The sequence below is a fragment of the Acinonyx jubatus genome, chromosome C1 (assembly GCF_027475565.1).
Source record: "Acinonyx jubatus isolate Ajub_Pintada_27869175 chromosome C1, VMU_Ajub_asm_v1.0, whole genome shotgun sequence".
Classification (NCBI taxonomy): Eukaryota; Metazoa; Chordata; class Mammalia; order Carnivora; family Felidae; genus Acinonyx; species Acinonyx jubatus.
This window is the reverse complement of record NC_069381.1, coordinates 104,350,114-104,367,356: the sequence shown is the minus strand read 5'-3', so window position 1 is coordinate 104,367,356 and position 17,243 is coordinate 104,350,114.

Sequence of the window (17,243 nt, the reverse complement as noted above, 5' to 3'; positions counted from 1 at the left end):
CAACCCCAGGTTGTGAATCCATTTCCGAGACATGGAGAGACTGGTGCCGACCCCAGAAGAGTAAAGTCAGGTCAGGGGCTCAGCAAACTATGGGCCCCCTGCTAATAGGCTAGCTGTGGGTCAACAGCCTTACAGCTAGCTGCCTAGATTTTAACCGGAGACATATGTAAAAAGGAGATTACCTTAGGGGTGCTGGGCGCTGGATATTGTTCTCACTCAGCAAATATTTATTCTGTACCTATTTCGGGTTGAAGAGGAATTTTTTTTTAATGTTTATTTATTTTTGACAGAGAGAGAGAGAGAGAGAGAGAGAGAGAGACACAGCATGAGCGGGGGAGGGGCAGAGAGAGGGAGACACAGAATCGGAAGCAGACTCCAGGCTCTGAGCTGGCAGCACGGAACCCGGCGCGGGGCTCGGCGCGGGGCTCGGCGCGGGGCTCGAAGTCACAGACTGTGAGATCATCACCTGAGCCGAAGTCGGCGCTCAACCGACTGAGCCACCCAGGCGCCCCTGGAGAGGAATCTTAAATGCAGCTGACAGAGTCTGGTGCATTCACTGGCGCTCATTTCCTTCCCCCCCGCCCTCATCTCAGCGTAGCTAGGTGTGGGTCCTGGAGGATAAAGTCCACCTACCAGTTCCGTGGCTATGATGCAAAGTCTCTTTACAGGGATTAGAGTCCTCAAACCTGCCAGTGCCTAGGGGAGGGTACCGCAAAGAGGTGTGGGGTGGGGAACCAAGAGGAAACACCCCTCCAGGATGTGTTATCTCCAGACCAGTGGGAAGATTTAAAAAATGTGTATGTATATATATATATACACACACACATATATATGTATATATATGATATATGTATATATCAATTAACAATGTCCCATTGCAAATATATATATGTATATATATACCCATATATATACATATATATATATATATGTATGTATGTATATATTTGCAATGGGAGATTGTTAATTGATCCAGACACTGGAAAAGTGGAAATGCCTAAAGTCTCATGGGTAACCCCTTAATAATTAGGATACTTAGTGTATTTGTAGTAAATTAGTAAACACAAAGTTAGGGTGGTAAAAAGAGACACCCCACCCCAGCGCTCTGGCCACAGATTGCAAGGAAAAACCAGGAGGCCTCAGAGTCACCATCAGTGTCTGTTCCTGAAGGAAGCACTCAATCTCAGAGGGACAACACCATCAGGCACAGGCGGTAAAGGTGACACCAAGGTCATTGTCCTGAGTTTGTGGTCCCCTCTCCTTAAGAAGTATTACAATTTGGGGCACCTGGGTGGTTCAGTCAGTGGTGTGTCCGACTTTAGCTCACGTCATGATCTCACGTTTTGTGATTTCGAGCCCGGAGTCGGGCTCTGTGCTGACAGCTTGGAGCTTGGAGCCTGCTTTGGATTCTGTGTCTCCCTCTCTCTCTGCCCCTCCTCCACACGTGCACTCGCTCTCCCCCCCCCCCCCCCCCCCGTCAAAAATAAACATTAAAAAAAATCACCTGTTAAATCTGTGGCCAATCCCTAAGGAGTGGCAGGGAGGGCTGCACAGGAAGAGTAACTAAAGATAAATAACTGGAAAAAGGTGTTGCCACTGGCTGAGATTGAAAGGACAGGAGACAAAAGGGAACTGGGGAGGACCCAGAAGAGGAAGAATATGATAAATTAACTTTGGAACTTGCCATGTTGGAAAGTAGGTGGACATCCACCAAATAAAAAAAAAAAAAAAAAAAAAGTCTAGCAAACAACTGGAAATGAAGCTTAAAAGAGAAGTTAGGAGTAGAAACAGATCCAAGAATCATCCTCAGAGATATGCAAGTTTACAAAGAGGACCAAAGAATGAACCTTTAAAAATAGGGAACACATGGGAGAAACACAAAAATCACTGAGGGAGGATTCAGAGAGGTAGGTGAAAAAGTCCATGAAAGAGAGGTGTTGGAGTAGGAGAAGAGATGGGAATTTGACATTTTGAATTTATGGTTGATTTCCCAGATGTAAGTTTCAGTCGAGGGCAGACCCTCAGCTCAGACTGCAATGACAGAAGTACTATATATCAAGAGAAGGAAAGGGTACCTTGACTTAAAGAAAAACAGGGTAAAATAAAAGGGAAGTTTTACGTTTGTTTTATTTTGTTTTTAGGAAGGAGAGACTTGGTTATATTTTGAGAATAAGCCAGAAGAGCTAGCAAGATTCAAGAAATAAGGGAGAGTGTGTGTGAGTTAGCAAAGCCTGGACCTAGAGGAAAAGGAAAAGTCTGTGGAACTTAAATTGGAAGATCAGGTAAGGAGTGGGGAGCTGAAGATCACTTTAGTTCACCATGTCATTTGACCTGCCAGAGAAAAGGGTGATTTTGAGAGCTGGAGACTTTGTAAACCCGTTTTAGAACTGTTCTACAGGAGAATACAATAAGTGCCAAATAAATGATTCAACTGAAGTGCTACCACAAAGCCTCCCTTTCAACTAGAAGAGGGTAGTATTTAATCTAAGTGTTGAGTAAACAGGTATGTGAAGGGGAGGAAGAATGAGGACCAGGTATTGTGCAAAGGCCCTGGGGCAGGAAAGCATAAATGTCTGTTTTGGGAATTGGAAGGAGACCCTGCAGCCTGATCAAAGAGACAGGGACATAGTGGGAAATAAGACTGGAGAGGTAGATTATAGAATAGATTATATAAAGCCTTGAATATCATGGTAAGGAATGTGGGCTTTATTTGTAATGGAGAACTGTGGAAGGTTTTTGAGTGAGAAGGTAGCAGTACTTAAAAGGGTTAATCTAGGGGTGCCTGGGTGGTTCAGTCAGTGGAGCATCTGACTCTTGATTTTGGCTGAGGTCATAATTCCAAGGTCATGGGATCAAGCCCCATGTCGGACTGTGTACTGAGCCTGGAACTTGTTTAGGATTCTCTCTCTCTCTCTCTCTCTCTCTCTCTCTCTCTCTCTCTCTCCCTTTCTCTCAAAAAAAAAGGGGGGGGGGGGTTAATCTAGGTCAGGGTCAATATGAAGAATGCAATGGCAAGACTTGGTTGAGGTAAGCCCTGCCCTGCAGTGGTAGCAAAGGGAGAGAAAGAAAGGGACCACTCACCCTGATGTCCTTCCACACACTACTCATCATGTCTTTCTGGAGCTTTGTTTACAAGTATTTTGCTCTCCAAGAGCAATAATGACATGTAATTATACTAAGGCTTGGGGCTTTTCCTGGTTGAGTAAAATTTCTGTTATGAGTGTTATTAGGAAAGATAGTAAGAAAGGTTCACTTTATATATTCACTTGATATGCTCTTCCAACCTTTGTGTTCAGGATCTCCCAAAAGTCCCCCAAAGATATTTCATTCTGACCCATGTGTTCCGCTCATTCCACAGAGATTTTATGAGTGGGCATCATTGAGGCAGAGCCCTGAGTCAGGAGCCAGAGACCTGTATTCACGTTTTACTTCTGGGAAATCTATAGTATTAGCCACGTCTCCTAAAATCTCTGGGACACCGTTTGCTCTGAAATATTAAGATGATCCCAGATTTCATAATTACATTGTTCCTTTGAGCTTCTTGGAGGGAAAAAAAAAAGTCATGTTCTGTCTTCCAACTCCTCTCTTATAGAGGGCTGGGAACATGAGTAAGTGTAACCATATCTGATGTATATTATAACAAGGTAACTGTTTGGGACAAAGAATTCCAAGCAACCTTTTCAGCCTAAGGCCTAATCAGAGATGATCCCTAACAAGGGAAACCCCATCCCCAAGCTTTTTGTGTCATCCCACACTTGCTCACCCATTTGTCCTCCCTGCTGCCCCACCTCTAACTCTCTGAGCAACCAAATTCCAGTATGTCCAGATCTCCAGTATACATTCAAAATAAGAGTATCACTTCAAAGGAGAAAAAAAAAGAGCAGGAAGACTAGATATTTTCAATTCCAAGGGAAATTAAAAGGAACAGATTCCTTCTGCATAATTTTTTTTCTGAGTTGTTAAGATGTCGTTCTGATGAGAGAGCCAGCTTGCCTCCACACACCCAAACAACAGCTGATTCCACCTCTCATCTTACTTCCCTTTCCTCATGAAGGAGGCAGAAGCTTGGCAGCGTAAACCCATACAACATTCCCCAAGCCCCAAGTTCCCTCCCAGTCCATTGTGGCAGAGAGTTTCGGCACAGTCCCACCAACTGCCGGATTTGCTTAGATTCTTTATGTGAATTTCTTTTTTTTGAATGTACATCTCAAATACAGAGAGAGGGAAGAGGATATATGGACATAACATTGAATTCCGAGACAAAATACCTGGTGTGGCAGCCACGGGGACCGTGTGGCTCAGATCTCCCTTGGCGAAAGAATCTGCCATTCAACTACTGGTGTGCAGGCAGCTGTCAGCCTCCAGTTACATCACCTTTGGGATCCATTACAGTGTCAGAGGTAAGGCCCCACTGTCCCCAGGCCTGGTATGGGGGTTAGGGCTTGGCCATTTCTGCTCACTATGAGACTTCTCTACCAGACACTCTGTTCTGAAGCTTTCCATTGGGTTGACTGGAGCTTAGAAGGATCTGCATCATGAGGTTCTCCTTACCCAATTTTGCTTCCTACGTCCTTTCCTTTCAGGGGTATCAGAGCCTTCTGTATCCTTTCCTGCTTCCTTCCCCTTTTTCATTCATAGACATTAATACCCAGTGAACCTCTTGCACCCCTAATGTTGCCTCAGCATCTGTTTCCCAGACCGCCTGAATTGACTCAGGTTGGTTCCCAGAGTGGTCTGAAAAAGCAGGCAGTCAGATGGGGTTTGGGAACTGCACTACTCACTGCCTGGCTGGCAGTAAGAACCCCTCCCAGATAGTATGTGGGCTAGATAGTCTGAGACAAGATGGCGACCCAGTTGCTTTCACGGATGGTACAGTGGGAAAATGTTCCTGTGGCGTAACAATTCAGGCATGTGGGGAAGGCGGAGGGGTAGTAGTGAATACAGGGACAGTGGAATTGGCTGGCTGTTATTAAGTTGCATTGAGCCCTGACAAGAGATAATGAAAAGCTGAGAGCAGTAACCAAACATTGAAAATTAACTGTGAAGGCCAAACAGTCTCTTTGATGGGTTACAAAGAGGCCCTTATCTATAGCAGTGGGAGAGCAAAAAAAGCTGAAGACCAAACTCAGGATTTAATAGAGCTCCAGGAGACAGATCTGTAATCAAGATCAGAGCCTTGGTTGGGAAAACCCAGAACTCTGTAACATGGAATTGGAGGTGTGTAAGTGGTGCATCCCAAAATTTTGGCTCTCACACTCCTCTAAACCCTCAGAGCCTTAAGAAGGAGCCCAAACCTCCCTATTAAGATCCAGCACTCCCTCCTTGTGAAAAGACACTACAGAGGCCTCTCCCCTGCCAGAATCTGCCCCCACCCCTTCTCCTGACTGCCAAGAACTTACTTAGGGTTAAGTTACAGCATAGTCTAACAGGAACATGCTGGTCCCAACGAGGGAAGAAAGGAACTATACCCCCAGGACTGCATGTGCTGTATAAGAACTTATGCACTCATAAAAACTAGCCAGCATATACTGGTAAGATTTGGGGGGTATCTGTGGGTTTGGTGTTTAAAAAATTTTTTTAACGTTTATTTATTATTGAGAAACAGAGAGAGGCAGAGCATGAGCATGGGAGGGGCAGAGAGAAGGGGAGACCCAGAATCCAAAGCAGGCTCCAGGCTCCGAGCTGTCAGCACAGAGCCCCATGCGGGGCTCGAACTCATAAATTGCGAGATCATGACCTGAGCCAAAGTCGGACGCTTAACCAACTGAGCCACCCAGGCGCCCCATCTATGGGGTTGGCGTTTAATCAAGTGGCTGAAATACAAGACTAGATACAGACAGTTTATTCACTGGGGCCCACTCTTGGGATAGAATTTAACTTGCTGGTAAAGACCTGCCTCAGTGGCTCCTAAAAACACAGAGGAGCCTTGGTGAGTGAAGTGCATCTCCCTGGACTGCCATAGCTCGGTGTAGTGGGCACATGCGAGAATCAGTTGTTATGAGAGACCAGAAGCTCTACCACACGATGTTCCATAGAAGGTCTGGAGGAACTCCTTTACCAAGGCCATCAGGAATATGCTGGAGAAGGTACTACCAGCATCACTGTGAAGCTCTGTGTGGCTTTCTTCTGCAAACCAGAGCTAACAGGAGGAGATACTGTCACAGCTATCTTCTATAGCAACAGAAGTAAAGGAGTTCCAAAGCAATAGAGGCCAAGGGGCAGCACTTAACACTTAACTGCCAGAAGCCTGGGGGGTTACAATTATCCTAATGACTGGCAAGGTTAGAGTGACAGCCCCAGGAGCATAACACAGAGCTGTGGAGATGGTTAATAGAACACGGCATCCCTGGGGGCAAGATCAAAGCACAGGTATTATTGAATATATGTAATTGAAAGAAATAGACAAGCAGGAACCTAGGGAGGGAAGTCCCAGTAAAAACTCATGATCCCTTTTCTAGCTTGCCAACCTGAGTCAGTTTTCAGATCCAAAATTCATTGGTTAAAGAGGTGGCCAGGCCTCCAAGACTGGCAATACCGTGGTAAGTATGTGCTACAATAATTCCCCAGCCCTTCCAAAAAGGGATCTATGACTCTTTGCTCAAGTGACTGTAAACACAGGAGAGGAGAACAGCCAGGCATTTTGAGGGCTGTTGGTCACAGAACCTGAGTTGACCTTGATATCTGGAGACCCAAAGCATCATCTCACCCACCCTGTTGAGTAGAGCTTATGAAGGCCAGGTAATAAATAGAATCCTGACTAACATCCAGCTTACAATGGATTCACCCCATCTAGTCAGAAACGTTTGGACATCCTGCAGAACATTGCTTTCATCTGTTGATGTCGTCATGCTGATCAGTCGGGATGAGGAGTAGTTTGCATACTCTAAGCCTCAGAAGACCCATCTGCTCCAGAGGAGTGTGGAAGATAATCACAACAAAGATTCGGGGGCCTACCACGTCAAAACACAGTGAAGTTTTCAGGAGTCCAGTGTTCAAGGGACGTGCCAGGACATCTCCAAAGTAAAAGACAAATTGTTGCATCTTGTATCTCTTACAACAAAGAAGGAATCACAGCACTTCAGAGGCCTCCTCATATTGTGAAGGCAACACATTCTATTCTAGAAACACTGCTCTGGCCCATACACCAGGTGCCACACAAGATGGCCAGTTCTGAGTGGGGCCTGGGGCAGGAAAGGAGTAGCCCCACTGTCTTAGTTCATGCTGCGAAAACAAAATACTACCATCTGGATGGCTTATAAACAATAAACATTTATTTCTCACAGTTCTAGAGACTAGGAAGTCTAGGATCATGGTGCCAGTAAGTTTGGGGTTTGGTAACTGCTTCCTGGCACATAGATGGCTGTCTTTTCACTGTGTTCTCCCATGGCAGAAGGAGGAGTGGGCTTTACTTGGTCCTCTTCTTGTAAGGACACTGATTCCATTCCCAAAGGCTCTGCCCTCATGACCTAATTACCTCCCAAAGGCCCCACTTCTAACACCATTATGTTGGGTAGTAAGATTTCAGCGTATGAGTTTTGGAGGGATGCAAACATTCAGACCATAGACCCACTTACCATCACTCTCAGTGACCTATTGGGGGACTTTGTGTTTCCTGTTCCTGCAGCTCTGAGCTCTGCAGGATTAGAACTTCTAATTCACAAAGGGGCATACTCTTTCCAGAGGATCCCATTAAATTACAAACCATGGCTGCCACCTAGGCACCCTGGACTCCTTATATATGTACAGGGAGTATAGGGTAGTACAAGAAACTACTGTGTTATCAGGGGTAATTGACCCTAATCAGGGAAGAGATAGGACTGCTCTTACAAAGCTGGGACAGGACAGGGGCACCTGGGTGGTTCAGTAGGTCGAGCGTCCAACTTTGTTTAGCTCAGGTCATGATCTTGCAGTTCATGAGTTCGAGCCCTGTGTCAGGCTCGCTGCTGTCAGCGCGGAGCCTGCTTCATATCCCCTGTCCCCCTCTCTGTTTATGCCCCTCCCCCAGTCACACTCATTCTTTCTCTCTCTCTCTCTCAAAAATAAATATTAAAAAAAAATTTTTTTAATTAAACAAACAAATCTGGGGCAGGATGGAGGTCCTGGTAACTTACCAGCATCCCAGTAAAGTGGGATGTACCCTACCCGGGCACTCTCGGTCATCCCTTGCCTAGTTATGACCATGAATGGAAAAGTACAGCAACCCTGGCCTACAAAGGGTCCTCAGACCCCTCAGATCCCTCCGGAATCAGGGTTTGGGCACCAAGTGGCTATACCACTGAGACCAGTAGAGGTGATGGCTGAGGGTGAGGAAGATTTAGAGAGGGGAGGAAGGAAACAAGGAGTACCGGCAGCAGCCCTGGGACTAATAGCAGCGGTGGGGACCGTAGTTTATACCATCAGCCTCCGAGCTCCTCCTCAGGAGGAGAGGCCCCTGGAACACTTACCAAATGTGCAGGGAGAAGTGAAGCCACAGGACACAACGGGTGGGCTCTAGCAGCCAGGGAGGTGCCCATGTGGATTCCCTCCAAGAGAGTACTTTCTGTTCAGCTGCCAGAAGTGCAGCCTCCCCCACTTCCAGCTGCGGCACCTTCAGGGTGCACTGTTACATTCAAGTTGCAAGCACACTCTTCCCTGGCAGCCCCAGCCAATGACTGAGTGTGATTGGGTCCTAGCACCTAGCCATTTCCATTCAACATGGCACTCCTGTAACTGGCAGTCTTTGTGCTGATCTCTGTGCTGGGTGGGCCGAGAGTCTGTCACATCTGCATGGTGACTGGAGGTCCCCTTGCCCTGTCCTGCTTCCTCCCTCTTTCACAGGTGTTACCCTTAATAAACTCCTTACATTGCTAACTTTGTCTCAGCATCTTTCCCAAAGGACCCAAACTGACACAGGCAATAAAATAATGTTAAACAAAAAATGAAAACTACATGTATATGTGTGTACACACACACACATTACAATCACAAAGTTTTTTTTAATGTTTATTTTTGAGGGGGTGAGGGGTAGAGAGCAAGGCAGACAGAGGATCCAAAGTGGGCTCTGTTCTGACAGCAGACAGCCTGATGTGGGGCTCGAACTCATGAACCGTGAGATCATGAACTGAGCTGAAGTTGGATGCTTAACTGACTGAGCGACACCCCCAATCACAAAAATTTTGAAAATGTGTATTTATGTAGATGAGACCTGGAAGGAGACATAGAAAAATTAAGCTGGTTGGTCTATTAGAGTGAAAGGATTGTAAATGATTTTTTTTTATTTGTCCTTCATTGTTGACATAAGGATAATTACACATTACGCAAAATAAGGAGAAGATAAAGATTTTGGTTCTGTACCTACTTTCTGTCTCTTAAAAGCTGTGGGACTTTGAGTAACTGAGTTTTTTGTTTCCTTGTCTATAAAATAAGGATAAGAATTGTGAAAATAAAATGAGATTAAGAATACGAACACATTTTGCTACTGTACAACACTATAAAGTTGCAAAGTATTTTTTCTAAGTTTATTTATTTTTAAGTAATCTCTAAAACTAATGTGAGGCTCAAACTCAATGACCCCAAGGTCAAGAAGTCGCATGCTCCCCCAACGGAGCCAGCCAGGTGCCCTGGTACCTTTTTATTAGAGGCCAGGGTCCCTGATATAAAGAAGCTGGTCAGTCAGTGTGTTTGCTGAATTTCTATGGCTGCTGTAACCAATTACCACAAATTTGCCGTCTTACAGGCTGGAGATCAGAAATCTTAAAATCAAATTGTCAGCAGGGCTGCATTCCTTCTAGGGGCTCTTGGGAGAATCTGTGTCCTTGTCTTTTCCAGCTTCTAGAAGCTGTCTGTACTCTGGCTCATGGCACCTTCCTCCATCTTCAAAGCCAGCAACGCAGCATCTTCAAGCCTCTCTCCCACTTCCTGGCTGCCTCTTCTGTTGTCACAGCTCCTTCACTGACCTGATCCTCCTTCCTCCATCTCAGAAGGACACCTGTGATTACAGGGGGCCCACCTGGCTAATCCAGGTACTTCCCCATCTTTGAGTCCCCATCCCTAACTTAATTGCATCTGCAAAGTCCCTTTTGCCATGCAAGGTAGCATATTTTAGGGGCTCCAAGGATGAAGGCATGACCACCTTTGGGAAGCCGTTATTCCACATTATTGCAGTGATACAGGGGTGAACACAGGAGGTGACATCCCTGTTCTCATGGAGATTCTCTTCTAGTGTAGGAGAGACAGAAACTAATTGGTAAGATGCTGATACATGCTATGAAGAAAATTTTAAAGGGGCATCATGATGGTGACTAGGTATAGAGAATGGTTGGAGAAGTCTCTCTGAGGAGGTAGCTTTTGAGCCAAAGCCTGAAGAATTAGAAGGCACTTACTGGCACCCTTGCATCCAGGGTCCCCCTGGAATCCTGCGGAGATTTTTGGTAAATTTGGCACCTGTTTAGAAAATGAGTTGGCTACTTATGAATGTACTCTATTAAGGAGACCAGTTCCAATGCACAAAGTAAATACTGACTTGTCATCTCTGCCCCGGGGATTTTAGTTTCTAGCCTTTCTAAATTGGAAGTCAAGATCAAGAACCAACTCTGCCTCTTTAGGATTAAGAATCTAGCACTGTTTCACGCATATCGTCTGGCATAAAAGCCCTAAGACTACACTGGATGGCAGAGACCAATTGGGAGTAATTTAAATCCTTAGCCACTTAAATTTGAATTTCCAAAAGCTTTTCAGAGAAGTTTAAAGTGGATGGGCCTCAGCAAGAGTCTCATTCCTCACTGAATCCTGGGGACAGGGACACCAGGTGCTGGGTCCATCCATTCAGTGAATTGTACTGGTGTTTCTCAAGTTCTGTAATGCCTCAGGAGAACTAAGAAATGAGACCTTGGGACCAGCAGATTAGCAGAGCAACTGATTCCCTAGGAGAAAAACATCTTTCTTTCTAGGCTGTAAAAGGGAAGGTTTTCTGTATATTGATGGGGACAAGGAGAGCATGGTCTTAAGGAGGGAGTCAGCCAGTTAAATAAAGTACAAAAAGAACACAACATTCTCACAGCAGCTAACTGAAGAGTTTTCTCCCCAGTTCTCTGTCTCTTATCTCATCCGCACCGCCCCCCCCCCAACTAGGAAGTGGCTACTTTATCCTACAATCATACTCTTTGTATCTTGTCTCCCTGGTTGTCTTTTGTTTTTTCCAAAGTAATTATTTTATTTCAAAATGAGTTTCTCTTTGGGGCGCCTGGGTAGCTCAGTCTGTTGTCAGTTGAGGTCGGACTTCGGCTCAGGTCATGATCTCACAGTGAGTTCAAGTGTCTTGGCTGGCTCTGTGCTGACAGTTCAGAGCCTGGAGCCTGCTCGGATTCTGTGTCTCCCTCTCTCTCTGCCCCTCCCCCACGTGTGTGCCCCCCCCCCTCAAAAATAAACATTTTAAAAAGTGACTTTCTCTTTGATTGCAAAGATAAATTAGATGAATTGATATATACAAGCAAGCATGCACAAATTAAAATACACAAACTTTGTAATTATAAAAATTTTTCTATGAGATTCTTTCCCTTTTCTAAACAGCTTTATTGAAGTATAATTGACATACAGTAAACTGCATAAATGTAAATGTACAATTTGACAGTTTTGAGATATCTATATCCATAAAATCCTTACTGCAGTCAAGACAGTGAACATATCCATCCACCAGAAATTGGTGGTAGGTGGGGGTGGGGTGGGGGTGGAAATGTTCTCCTTGGGTTTTAATCTCTTGTTATCAGCTCATGAATTTGTGCTCTGAATAATGAGATGAGATGAATCATTCATAAAACTTCTTTTCTACAAAAGCGGGCAGAAAGAAAAACAACTTCCCACCCTCTTGGCAGGTGACCAGTGGTTCATTAACCTAAATCATGTCACTGCACTGTCAGTTCCCTTTCTTCATTGTGCACAGGACTCAGCTGGAATGCAAAGGGCTGGGAAAAGAGCCCAGCTGGTGTCCCAGGCCAGCTCGTGGCTGCCCTGGAGGGAACCAGGATCCTTTTGCCCCTCAGTTCCCTGCTCAGCCTGCCCTCCTGCAGTCCATCTTCACTGGGTACCAAGTCTCCCAGCCCAGGAGCTTGCTTCAGGTACAAGTTCCTTATCTACCTCCAGCTCCTCACTCCTCCCTGTGGTCTAACAGGGAGACATACATATATTCATTTATCCTTCATTCTAAAGCCAGTCTCTCTAGTGTCTAGACAATTCCTCTTCTTCTCAACTCTTCAGCAATGTCTATTGAACACCTACCAGGTGCCAGGCACCGTGCTAGGCTTCTGGAATAGTGCAGAAATCAAAACAGATTTCTGCTTTCAGAAGCTGCCTTCAGGAGCTTATATCCTAATGAAGCAGGGAAACCACAAGAACCTAACTTCCACCAATTTCCCCTTCCCTCCATCATCTTCAATAATTCCCTCCCTTAGTTTCTTTCCTTCTGTCCTGAAAAATGGATAGGAGAACCATAGACCCTTCTCTTTGTAACTTGTAGCTATCACACTATTTCTTTCCCTTCTCTACATCAGTGCCTATGTCAGTTTAAACCCAATGGTTCCAAGTCCCTTTGTTCCTCCTCTACAGTTGAACTCAGAAACTGATGACCTTTTTCTTGGTGTCTCTTCTACTGAATGTGTCTTGTTCCTCTGCTTCCTACTCTTCCACAATTGTCCCCCACCCCCGTGGGTTTCCACACCACTGCTCCAGTGCCTCCCTTGTCTCCATCACGGGTACTCCTGCCCAGTCCCCTAACCACAGGTGAGGCTCTCTCTCCTGTGCCCGTGACTCTTCTCCCTCACTCCCATGCCTTCTACTGACACCTGCAAAAGCAGATAACTCACATCTCTATTTGAAATCCTGACTTCTTCATGATCTCACGGTTTGTGAGATCAAGCCCTGTCAGACTCTGCGCTGACAGCTCGAAACCTACTTGAGATTCTCTCTCTCCCTCTCTGCCCCTCCCCCGCTGATGAGCGCTTTCTCTCTCTCTCTCTCTCTCTCTCTCTCTCTCTCTCTCTCAAAATAAATTAATTAATTTAAAAAAATACTTAAGGGGCACCTGGGTGGCTCAGTCAGTTAAGTGTCGGACTTTGCTTAGGTCATGATCTTGCAGTTTGTGGTTTTGAGCCCTGTGTTGGGCTCTCTGCTGTCAGCGTGGAGTCTGCTCTGGATCCTCTGTCTCCCTCTCTCTCTGCCCCTACCCCGCTCTTGTGCTCTCTCTCTCAAAAATAAATAAACATTAAAACAAAAACAAGAATCGTATTTAAATGCTGACCTCTTGTTGGTGTACAAAACCTGTATTTCTAACTTCCTCTAGGACTTCTGCACTTGTGCATCTCATCTTTATTTCAGACGCATGCAAACGAGGCACCTTAACTTCCCCAGTTCACACCAGCTCTCCTCAACGTCCTTGTCTTTACTAATTACAGTCCTCAGTGTCTCCTTCCAGTATTGCTTAGAACCATACCAGAGATTAGCTACCAAAAAAACCATCCAGCTAGACTAATTAAGGGTGTAAACAAACACACACAAATAAGCCAATTTTAGAGGAATATGTGTGTGTGGGTGGGGGGGGGGCGGTGAGGATCCGAACCTCTGCTTTCTCTAGAAAGCAACCTTTTACTTCAAAGGAAGCCTTATGCTTCAATACCTTGACATCAGAGGGCAAAGGAGGAATGAACAGGGCACTGGAATGAATGTACGGGGAGACAGGAATGCCTGAGAGCCTCGGGGAAAGGGGTTCGAGGCATGAGGGAGAGAAGAGATGACAGTTTACAGTCAGCTGTTTGCTGATTCTGTGTCCTGGGCAGAGCTGGCTCCAAGAGGGTTTTGCTCACATTAGTCAGTGAATTGTTGTGGGATGGCAGTGATAAAAAGCAGGAAACTCAACTGTCACAGCCAAGAGGAGCCTAAGTAGACATTACAAATAGATATGATATGTTATCCTGGATGGGGTCCTGAAACTGAAACAGAATATGAGAGCAAACACCAAGGAAATCTGAGTAAAGCATGAACTTTAGTTAATAATGACGCAGCACTATTGGCTCATCAATTGTGATAAATGTACCACACTAATATGTTAATAATAGGGGGTGCCTGAGTAGCTCAGTCTGTTAAGCATCTGACTCTTGGTTTCAGCTCAGGTCGTGATCTCTCAGTTTGTGAGTTCGAGCCCTGTGTCAGGCTCCCAGGCTGTCAGCGCAGAGCCCACTTTGGATCCTCTGTCTCCCTCTCTCTCTGCCCCTCCTCTCTCTCTCTCTCTCTTCCTCCCTCTCTCTCTCTCAAAAATAAATAAACATTAAAAAAGAAAACGAAAAATCTTTTTAAAAAGATGTTAATAATAGGGAAAACTGGGTGTAGGGCATATAAGAACACTTACTCTTATAGTATTTACTATTTTTGCAATGTTTCTGTAAATCTGAAACAATTCTTAAATTGTTTATTTAAAAAAAAAAAAACAGCATCACCTGGCAGCCTCTGTCAGTAAAGCAATGTGACTCTTGATCTCACTGTTGTGATTTCGAGCCCCATGTTGAGGGTAGAGTTTATTTTTAAAAACAAATAATAAAAAAAAAAATACACTAGCATGCTCTCTTTCTCTCCCTCTCTCTCAAAATAAAAGTGGGGGGAGTACCTGGGTGGCTCAGTTGGTTAAGCATTGGCCTCTTGATTTCAGCTCAGGTCATGATCTCATGGTTTGTGGGACTGAGCCCTGCCTCGGGCTCCCCACAGACAGCACACAGCCTGCTTGGGATTCTCTGTTTCCTTTTTTCTCTGCCTGTCTCCTGATCTCACCCTCTCTCTTAAAATAAAATAAAATAAAATAAAATAAAATAAAATAAAATAAAATAAAATAAAATAAAATAAAAATAAAAGCAGTAAACTCTAATTAATTCTTGATTTTGAAACTTTGGCTCCCTAGGCTTTTCGGGAAGGGCCTATTGCTTGGAGGACCCCCACTGGAAGGGCCTGGAAAGAACATTGTTACTAGTGTCCAAACCTGGAAACACCCATCTTCATCTCCCAGGCTCCCGACATCAAAATTGTCATCGGGGCATCTGGGTGGCTCAGTCAGTTAGGCATCCAATTGTGGCTCAGGTCATGATCTCGTGGTTTGTGATTTTGAGCCCACATCAGGTTCTGTGCTGATAGCTTAGAGCCTGGAGCCTGCTTCAGATTTTGTCTCCCTCTCTCTGCCCCTAACCCACTTGTACTCTGTCTCTGTCTCTCTCAAAAATAAATAAACATTAAACAAAAATTTAATTGTCATCAAGTGCTGTTGATTGAAATTTAAAATATCTCTCATTTGCAAGGTTCTCAACCTATATGTCCATCAAGAGGTGAATGGATAAGGAAGATGTGATATATACATAAAGTGGAATATTATGAAGCCATAAAAAGGATGAGATCTTGACATTTGGGACAACATGAATGAACCTAGAGGGTATTATGCTGAGTGAAATAAGAAAGACAGAGGGGGCCTGGTTGTAATTTGGGGTCCCACGTTGGCTGTAGAGATTACTTAAAAATAAAATATTTTTTAAAAAATTTCTACAAAGAAGTTAAATAAGAAGTCAGAGAAAGAGATATCGTATAATTTCACTTATATGCAGAATCTATAAAACAATACAAATGGGGGTATCTGCTGGCTTAATCTGTGGAGAGTGGGACTTTTGATCTTGGAGTTGTGAGTTTGAGCTATACTTAAAAAATGAAATCTTTAAAAAATAAAATAAAAAACAAATAAACAAACAAAATAAAACAGAAACACTTTCATAAATACAGAGAACAAACTGGTGGTTGCCAGTGGGGAAAAGTGAGGAGATGGGAGAAATAGGGGAAGGGGATTAAGAAGCAGTCCCCCCAAAAATGCTTCAAATAGAATCAAAAGACTCATAAGTCAGAGATAATAACTCATACATAAGCAAAGAGCTAGTTAATTTATATAAAGAAATACTAAAGACAAACAACTTAATAGGAAAATGAACAAAAGAGAGCAACAGGCAATTCACAAAAAGAGAAAAAGAAAAATGACTAATACATTGGGGTGCCTGGGTGGCTCAGTTGGTTAAGTGTCCAACTTCGGTTCAGGTCATGATCTCACAGTTCATGAGTTTGAGCCCTGCGTTGTTGGGCTCTGAGCTGTCAGCCTGGAGCTTGCTTTGGATTCTGTGTCTTCCTCTCTTTCTGCACCTCCCCTGCTCATGCTCTCTCTCTGTCTCAAAAATAAATAAAACATTAAATTTAAAAAAAAGATTAAACATAAACATATAGAAAATATGCTCAACTTCACACATGATTAAATAAATGCAAATCAAAACAACTACAACAATCAGATTGGCAAATTTTTTTAATTTGGAGATTTACTGAGTTGGCAAGCTGTGAGAAAAGACACATGCCCAGATCTTCTTGCTAGGAGTGAAAATCAGTACAAACTTTTTGGAGAGCAAGAAGGCAATAAAGATCATTATTTGAAATACAGTGTATCCTTTGGCTTAGAGCAGTGCTACTACAGACAGTGTCTGAATGTAATTTCAAGATATGGTGTTTGTGTTCATATATAGTATATAGGTATATATATATGCACAATGAATGCAGCTATGTGCCACGGTACAGGTCATATGGCCATGAAGCTTGTCTTTTCTCCAAACACAGTCCATCCTCATTATTTGTGGGTTCTGTATTTGTCAACTTGCCTACTCGCTGAAAGTTACTTGTAGCCCCCAATCAATACTCATAACACTTTCATGGTCATCCACAGATGTGGGCAGAGCAGCAAACAATCTGAATCACAGGACAGGTTGATTCCCAGCTGAGCCCCAAAAAAGCAATGCTCTGCCTTCTTCTAGTTCTGATCCAACAAACAAGTGTCCTACTCATGGTCTTTGTAGTATCATGTTTTTCACATGGTTTTGGTGTCTTCTGTTGGTGATTTCACTGTTTAAAATGCCCTTCCCCCAGCCGTCGTGCTGAAGGGCTGTCTAGTGTTCCCAAGCACAAGAAAGCTTCAATGTGCTTTCCAGAGAAAATATGCATTAGATAAGTTCCTTTCAGGCATGAGTCATAGTGCTGTTGGTCATGAGTTCAACATTAATGAATCAACAATACATATTAAATAAGGTGTCTTTATTTTTTTAAAATAAGGTGTCTTTAAACAGAAACACATAAATAACAAAATAATGTGTTGATCAGTTGTAAATGTTATGATCAGAAACTCTCGAGAACCCAACCCTGTGTTTCCCCCAGGA